This window comes from Meleagris gallopavo, chromosome 5 (assembly GCF_905368555.1).
Source record: "Meleagris gallopavo chromosome 5, MGAL_WU_HG_1.1, whole genome shotgun sequence".
NCBI classification, from domain to species: Eukaryota; Metazoa; Chordata; class Aves; order Galliformes; family Phasianidae; genus Meleagris; species Meleagris gallopavo.
Window position 1 is genome coordinate 45,822,598 of NC_139408.1, and position 9,135 is coordinate 45,831,732.

A 9,135-nucleotide genomic window follows, 5' to 3' on the forward strand; every position below is an offset into this window, starting at 1 on the left:
CTCAACTGCTACCATAATTATAAATTTCCTCTCTACCCACTTTATCTTCTCCTTTTTCATTCCCAGATCTTCAGCAGGAGATTCCCTTTGCAGGCTGACACACTAATCTAGATTCTACCCTCGCTTAAAGCTGTGCCATGCAAAGTGGAGGTCAGCTGGTATTTGCAGGCAATGTGACTGTAAGCACTGTTTGACTGACTGGAATACATTTTGCATGCATTAACCATCTCTCATGATGGAAACCATGGTTAACTCTCTATCCCTGATTCCCTGAAACCGCTGGAAAATATCAAGCAGCATTTTCCCTCAGTTAATCATAACTCCTTTGAGTACTTCTGCTGTTAGACATTCTATGAATTAAAACCAACTGGTTTGGTCAACCCATTCATTGCCATTGGAACCATCCTAACAGTGTAAATCCAGCTAATGTATTCCAGGGCCAACCTAGATTACACTCACTCTCAAGCTAGCGTACATCCCAGGTGAGTCCAAAAGGCCAACAGACATCTCTAGTTTTACTGTTGGTGCGCATCAAATTTGTGCTACACTGAGCAACATCCATAGGAGTACAATGAACGTAAGGAGAAAAGGTGGAGAAAACAGGGAAAAGAAGACATGGAAGAAAAAAAAAAAAAAAAAAAAAACTTGGTTCAGACTCCACTTCCAAGTTAGAAGTTAAACAGGGAGAAAACTATGTCCTCTCTTTCCATCTCAGCAAGCAGAACCAAGCAGTACATGCAAACAAGCATGGGAAAAGATGAAGAGAGGAAAAGGGACGGAAGAAAAATCTAAATGGAAGAACAACAGTGGGGTAGAAACCCTATATTGGGCTAACACTGTGGAGTTTCTAGTTTAACTGAAGACGAGCAGTTCAAGATATGCTGCAAACCCTATCTGAGACAGGGACCCCAACAGAGCCAACTGAGCACAGAATTTTGTGCCACCAGTAGTGAAAAAATGACAACAAACAGAAGAGGTGTCAGGGTAGGGAGGGAACTGATAAACCAGCTACTTTCCAGCTATCTTGTTAGGCTTTTGCTAACCTGAATAATCCTCAGAAATGCTGCAAAGTACATCAGCTTGCAAGCTAACGATGAAAGCAAAGGAGCCCAGCAGCTACCCCAGTGACTTCAAATAGCCACAGCCCAAAGGCAGAAAAGGATTAATCTAGCAGTCAGAAATGCAGCATTCCTCATAAAACTTTCTGTAATTCAGATCAAAGCAAAACATATTTTTAAAGGAAACTGTAGTGTCAGAAAAGCATAGCAAATATTCCTACCACAGCTAACCTGCCATTTCCTTACTTTTCATATGAAGAATATTACTGACAGTTTATCAAGGAATTGAACTATTTTTCCCATCCCTCAGACCTACTGTTTCTTCTGCATTAGGAGACAGCATTTGAGTGGCATGTTCTTTAGTCAGACCTGTGTTAAAAAACAGATTCAATCATTCTGCAAGAAAACCAGCCGGATGACTTCAGATTCCCTGACAGTCTGTAGCAATGCAAGGTAAACACATTTGCAAACACAGGAACCAACACCTACACCAAATATTCAAGCTGTCCCAAGTACTGGGCCTGGAGGTACTGGCAATGGTACAGGCAGGTGTCAGGCTGTTTTGCCTTTCTGGTACAGCTGCACTCTGTGCAAGCAGTGAATCATTAGGTCTAATCAGAGCCTAATGGTTTAGGTATATCACCTCCAAGCTGAGTATCTGAAAAACGAGGCTAAGGCAGGCAGTCATTAGGCTCTGCCCCATTCGAGAAGAAAATAAGTATTTTGACTTTACTTCTTGGCATTAAAACAAACAAACAAACAGGAAACAGACAAAAAAACACAAATCCAAACCCTGATAAACGTTAAAATCTGGTTTGAGGGAGATGTGGATTAGCTTTTGTATAGTTGCTTAACTGAAAAATCATCTTACAAATCCCCTACCTAAGGTGAAACCTGCAGGAGCTTCACAAATACCACAGTGATAGACAACATAGGAAAAGGACACTGTAAAAAATAATTACCTGTGGAGCACTGAAGCAGGTTATTAATGTTTGGGTAAATTCCAAAGCACTGACTAACTACAAATTTTCAACACTAGCAAGGCTTAAATGAAAAAAAATAAATCTGTGACATCTAAAGTATTGGGATTAAGTGATTAAATGTGTCCACGTAATTACTCAGAAGAATGTTTTTAAAGAACTTCAGCTCTTTCATCAGACAACAAGTGCTACTTTGCTTGGCTGTGGAGAAAAAAAAAAAAACAACACTAACTGCTCTCCTTCATAATTAAGTATTCTCACTACACCCAACAGCTGGGCAAGTAAGCAGCTGAGGCAAGAAACAAAATACTGCTGCAAGCAAGACCTTTGGGGTTGTTGGTAGACCCCATCCCAGGCAGCCCTAGGTAAGTGCCACTGGATGGTTAAGGCTTACAAGCACAACCAGGGATGCCTGTAGGGGGAATATTTGAAGAAGTATTTTGCAAAAGGACAGGTGTTTCTACTCTTTTTCTATGGTTTGGAATTGGTACCTGGTGCTGCAGGCAGTTTGGTGATGTGAGCAGCAAGATCTTGCTGATAGTAAGGTTGCAAAAGCTGACCACGCGAGGGCAGCCAGAGATGGCATAGCTATGGTCGCACTGCAAAATCTTACAGGTGACCACAGCTTGCCAGGCATTGCCTGCAACATGCTCCTGCTCCCTGGCCCCCTTGGAATAACTCCTCTTTGTCACTTGACAGAATCACAGCAGCACAGAATATTCCAAAGTAGAAGGAAACCAGGACAATCACCAACTCTTGGCTCCATACAGCACCACCCAAAATTCAAATCCTCTGTTTGAGAGTGTTGTCCAAACACTCCTTGAACTCCAGCAGTTGAAACCTGTGCCCGCTGCCCTGGGGAGCCTGTTCCATGCCCACCACCCTTTGGTGAAGGACCTTTTTCTAATTACCCAGCCTGACTCTGTGCTGTCACAGCTCCATGCCATTCCCTCAGGTCCTATCACCGTCATCAGTCTACCTCTCCATTCTCTTTCTTTCCTCTTCTTTGCCTCCTTTACCACTTATTTATTGATTCCACATGAATACATGAGCGTCTCCTCAGACGGTGAAAAATCATTCTGGGGACCTCCAACACAGGACCATTTGTCTGACAAGGACCTGCAGTGCAGTTATCATGAGTTTGGATCCAGTGGACTTTCTCACTGAAATCCTTCAGAGGAGAAGCAGTTATGCCTGGAATCAGATTTGAAAAGCCAGACATTCTGGGTAAAGAAATTATTTCTGTACTAAAAGTGTCTTAAAAAGAATAAAGCAATAGCTAAGGTTGAAGGACATGAGAAGAGGGGTAAAAGTTCTACAACAATTTTAAGCTTATACACGTAAGGAAAAAAAAAAAATAAAAGGCTTGAACTTATTTTCTCTTCTGTTAAGCTGAAGGTATTCTCTGTGGATTTGGATCTCACACCAACATGCACCCACTGTCAAAACAACTAATTTAGGAACAGGTCTATAATTTGAGAATACAAGAGAAAATCCAAATCTCTGCCAAAGCCACTGGCAACATTGCCACAGAGCCAAGATATTCCTATGGACTTAAATGACAAGGCAGTGAGAAATTTTTTCCTTGGGTGCTTTCTTTATCTGGAGATTTAAATTAACATAAGCTCTTTTCTTACTGAGCTAGCATTATTAGATATGTACATTACAAAGAGCATGTGCCTAGACTGCTCATTTCCACCACTGTGGCTATAGAGCATTTCTGCTGACTTAAATATGGAACCACCTGTATTTGTCATACACTGTCATCTGTCATTCACCTAACAGCAATTGCATTCCCATAGGGCCACAGCAGCGTTCATGCAAGGAAAAAATCAGCCATTTAAGTTACAGGAAATACATAGCTTGGGGAAGAACCAGCAGCTTCAAAGATTGGCCCATCTCTCCATCTGAGTGACTTGAAAACGTTGTGGGTACATCAGCATCTGTTCACCTTCCATCTTTAGTGTCCCTGAACTTCTGGAGGCTGCACTGAAAATGGAGTTCAGCATCTGGATAATGATCGGATACATCTCTTAAACTATTCCTCAATCAGAGGCAATATATATTTTTAGGATTGCCTAGCTATAATGATTAGAAAACAAAAGACAAGGATGCAGTGCTTGAAATCACATCACACTGCTGCTTAAGATGAAGAGGAGACAGCTAAAGTAACCCTAACATTTTTTTCATAGTCTATTATTCATTGCTGTTGTATCAATCCAATTGAATGAACAGGTGAGATAAATCAGTGTAAGATAATCTTGCTCTAATCTTGGCTTGCAAATAAGTCCAAGTACCTAGACACACTATGGTTGCTTACTGTATCTCAGCATGATACCTCCTACATAGCACCAACTATCATCATCCATAAAGTGAGATGATAGCACCCCCTTTCACAGATGGAGATATGGCGTTCTCACAGAGTCTACCTTTCAGAAGCAGCCTCTGATAGATGGTGCCAGAGCCAATGACATCTTCAGCACTCAGCACCTCTGGTCCCACTCCAACCCTCAGCTGTACATGCTCACCAATACCACAGAACAAATCTGTGGCACAGAACATAGCTTTTCTAAATCACTCTACTACATTAAGAGAAGAAGGATAGTCATATACTCACCAATAGTCCATTCATACACTGTTTGGGAGTCATGATTTAGGGCCTCCATGTCTGCACATTTCACTAAGCAGAACTATGCAAACACTTCCAGGAGAATTCAGATCTCAAACTGTGTATGCTAGCCTGCATCAAAACAATATTTACAGGTACACTTGCTCTTGAAAATCAAGTATTTTCAAGGAGTTTTGAAGAACTTCTCTCACTCAATTGAAAATAACTTCCTGTTATTTAGCCCCACAAGGCGCGACACTGGAGAGGATTACAAACTGCTGTCACTCCCCAGTAGCAGGGGAATGTGTCTGGGAGAGGAAGCCAGCAGACTGGACAGGCAACACAGTGCCACAGAATCATAGAATGGCTTGTGTTGGAAGGGACCTCAAGGATCATCATGCTCCAACTCCCCTGCCTCAAGCAGGGCAACCAACCACCATACCTAATATTAGACCAGGCTGCCCAGGACCCCATCCAACCTGGCCTTAAACACCTCCAGAGATGGGACATCCACAACTTCTCTGGGCAGCCTCTTCCAGCACCTCACCACTCTTTGGGTAAAGAATTTCCCCCTGATAAACAACCTAAATCTTCCCTCCTTCCACTTAAAACCATTTCCCCTTGTCCTGCCATTATCTACCCTTTCAAAGAGTCGCCTTCTCTCATGTTTGTAGGCTCCCTTTAGGTACTGGAAGGCTGCAATGAGGTCACCCTGCAGCTTTCTCTTCTCCAGGCTGAACAAGCCCAGCTCCCTGAGCCTGTCTTCTTGTCATACTTCAGTTTGCCAAGCTATCTCGCAGATACAGCACTACTCACCTGCCTGAAAGGAACCCAAAGGTTTCTGTGGGACTGCTCTTCTACTAAAGCCAGTGGTTCTTTTTAATAACTATTAACTGCAGGGGCAGCAGCATATGTGAGTCTAGGATTCACTGGTGACAGCCACTGTATCTGAATAACAGATACTAGTGCTAAGTATAACAACAAATCTCCTGGCACATGCTATTCCACATGGGCCTCTCACTCATCTTGCGCTCCCAAGTATTACTGCCATAGTTACGAGAAGGCTTTCAGCATAGCACATCAGTAAAAATGGCTATTCTATTTTTTTAATACAACTAAACAAGCACCAATTAAGAATAAAACAAGCAACCTGAAACTTGATATCTGATTTCCAAGCAAACTACAACCTCATGGATATCATTTCTTCTTGCGATTTCCCTCTATTTCCACTAGTACATTATTTCATGCATTTCTTCCGTGAGGTCTCAAGGCTGAGGTGGCAATTTAATCCTCATCATACTACAGCCAAAACATGAATTTGCATGAAATCCCTTGCTATGAAGAGCTTCTTGTCAGACCCAAGTCTTCTGGTGGGCGTAACATAGATAAGATCCTTGTATTCACACACATGACAAGTCAGTCCTACCAAAAGGAAACTAACAGGCCCAGATCGTATTTAAAATAACTCTAATACAAGCACTGTATTAGAGGTCAGAACAGTCTAAGCTTTCTGTTCAGACAGATAGAGACATCAAAGATTGCTTATTAACCTTATATAGAGTGTCAATGAAAATGCCCTTCTCTGCCAAACAAGTTTATTACCTTATTTTGACATTGAGGTGTAGTGATTTCAGATAGTATGAATAGCCAGAGTCCACAACTCCATGAGTTATTCGGTTGTAAGTCAGCATGCTGCTGAGTCATCAATTTTCATAGAAGGATATCACCCACTTACAACACATGTGTATACAAATATTAATATATAATTAGGCACTGACACAGCTGCCCAGAGAAGCTATAAATGCCCCACCCCTGGAGGCATTCAGGGCCAGGTTGGATGGGGCTCTGGGCTCTTATCTGGTGGGGGGCAGCTCAGACCATGGCAGGGAGTTGGAACTAGGTGGGTTTTGGGGTCCCTCCCAACTCAAGCCATTCTGTGATTCTATGATTAAGGGACAACAAGCACCTTATTTCCAATAGAAGCTGTGGTAAGAGATGAAAGCTAGCTATCCTTCTTGAAGCTGTGATGCAGGTGCTAGGCTTGGAGCATCTACCCATATCACACAGGTGTGTATGGAAGTACAGCTGCATCCTGAGCCCAAGCATTCAGAGATGTTTTTCAGAATGATTTGAGAGCCACAAAGAACTGGAAGGAACAGAAATGACTTACCCAAAAGGAAAGGCAAGACACTTTTGTCAGTTAGGCCAGTGTATGAAAGCCAGAGAGGACATATGCGTTGGGAATGGTTCACAGATGTGGAAAACTTTTGACCAGGATGGGAGGGAAAGAAGAAACAGTGAAGTACATAACAGAAGAAAATAATCAAAACCAACAGAGGAAGGGGCAAACATGCACACTGAGAGGCAGTACATTCTGTCTTCTTTGGGAGTTTGAGGGCTCGGGTGATTCATGAAGAACATGGAAACAACACTGTGTGCAAGGAAAAACTGTTTTATAGAAAGCCCATCAGCTGGGTCAAGTTCCACTTCCTGGCAGCTAGTTTGGAGCGAACAATGCTCCCATGACTCACTACGAGTTTGCTTCTTGAAATAAAAGTTACCAGGGGACTGCAGCGGGTTGCATTTCCTTGCTTTCTTTACACACTTGGCAACCACAAAGGCCGTGCCAAGCCAACACACATTTCAACTGCCCACGAATTTGAGACACTTTTAGAAAAAGAACAGTTGAAAGGCAACCAATCAGCTTGTAAAGTTTTGCTGCATTTTTCAAATTCCTTCTTCAAAAAACAGCTACTGCATACAGAGGCTTTCAAATGGCACATGGAGGGCTTAAAAGTGGCATCCAAAAGTAGTAGTAGTAAGGAGCTGGTCTGATCAGCACAGTGATATTATTTTTCATTAGTGATAGAAGATAGCAAGATAACATGGAAGGGAAGCAATGCACTGCTTTAACAAATTCTAGAAGCATAGTCTTGCAACCCTCATTTTTACAATTAATCATTGACTCCTGCAGGTTTCACTCTGTAAATGTGTTTGAGAAAAGCTATTTCTAGGAATAAAGTTTTCCAGAACTAAGACCTAAGTTCACAAGAGTCAAACCAATAAGCATTTGGAAATAAACACAGTGGCAGACATGGGAGAAGCCAAAACCCTACTGTGCATCGAGTGGGGGTATAAAGGTGAGGGCAAACCGGGACCATCCTCACTGCTCGGGACAGCGCTGCGTGAGAAACACTCGAGCTGAGCTGGGTTATCTTCAGCCGGGGGAAGGGGATAAGAAAGGGAACAGAAAGCGTGGGCACGGAGCACCGCGGGAACGTGACAGCCACGGCAAGCAGCCGGTTGGCAGCGAGAGCCCGACACCTGGGGAAGAAAAGTTGCAAGCCGCTGCTCATGCTCTTACCGAGCTGCTCCTTGTGGAGAGATGCGGTTATTTTCTTGTTTAACCGAAAGGCATTAAATAAGAGGCTTTACCCGCCCGCTTAGTCCACTGGGAGCGGTGCTGCAGGGCCCGCAGCCGCACCGTCACGCAGGAGCTGCGCCTCGGGGACACCGTTAGAGCCGCACGGCCGTGCCGCAGCCGCCGGGCGCAGGGCTGTCCTTGCCGCTCTACGCTGTCAGGGGACCTCGTTTACCCCCACCGGGACGGGACGGGACGGGACGCGGAGGCTCTCCCGCAAAGCGTCGCCTCGCCGTTATTCCCCGCAGCCCCGAGCAGGCAGGCCCGCGCCCACTCACCGCCGCGGCACCCGCCGCCGCCGAACGTCCCCCCGGGGCCGCGGCGCTTCTCTCTCCGCTGCTCCCGCTTCGTTCTCCTTTGCTCGCTCACCCTCGGCGGGGCCGCCCGGCACCGGCCCCGCCACTCAGGGGGCTGCGCGGAGTGCCCGCCCTCAGCCCTCCCCGCTGCGCCACCGCCCGGCCCGGCGGGAGGCGTTATGCAACGCGGCGGTGCGGAGCGGACGGCAGGGCCGGGCCCCGGGCTGACAGCTCTGGGAGGGACGGGGCGGGAATGGGGGCACAGGTGAGCTGAGCGTCGGCAATTATGAAAGAAAAGGCCGAATTTCTCACAAAATCCTATTTGGGGACTTAGAGCTCTGCGAAGCACCTAGCGCTGTTAGATTCATGACACAAACATGAATGTTCCCCAGACGTGCAGGTGTGTGCAGAAATCCACACCGACCCACGGACAGCAGCAGCAGCATGGCAGCTTCCCACCAGCTGTACGTGAAGGAAACAGCCCCAGGGCTCTGCAGTTGTTTGTTTGGGCGCATGGGGCGTTCAAACCGAAAGTTGGAAAGCAAAACAAAACCCAGCAAGCCAAAAACGTTGTTTGAATTTGGCAGTTCTTCTACAACCAGTCCAAGCAAGAAATCTACAATATACGTCCAAGTTATTGTGGAAAGATCAGTTAAGAAAGAAAAAGAACCGCAGAGGCAGTGCGCTGGCAGGCATGGAGCGGGCTCTCCTGGCAGCCAGAGGTCGGAGCCACGGATGTCTTGTGCTCACCTGCAGCAGCAGAAAGTTCTCA

At 45.2% G+C, this 9,135-nt stretch overlaps 1 protein-coding gene across 6 annotated transcripts in view; it reads right to left on the minus strand.

Annotated features, from left to right (window-relative positions):
- The window catches only part of SYNE3 (spectrin repeat containing nuclear envelope family member 3), a 69,952-nt gene extending 61,387 nt beyond the window's left edge, over nt 1–8,565 (minus strand). For 4 of the 6 annotated variants that reach the window (XR_014883742.1, XR_014883741.1, XM_085225563.1 and 1 more), the window contains exon 1: nt 8,346–8,469. The gene's annotated coding sequence lies outside the window, so the exon portion shown is untranslated. Of the gene's footprint in view, nt 1–8,010 lie in introns of all 6 variants that reach the window. The other 2 variants (XM_085225565.1, XM_010711886.4) reach the window with 2 other exon arrangements.
- Nucleotides 8,566–9,135: the final 570 nt, after the last annotated feature.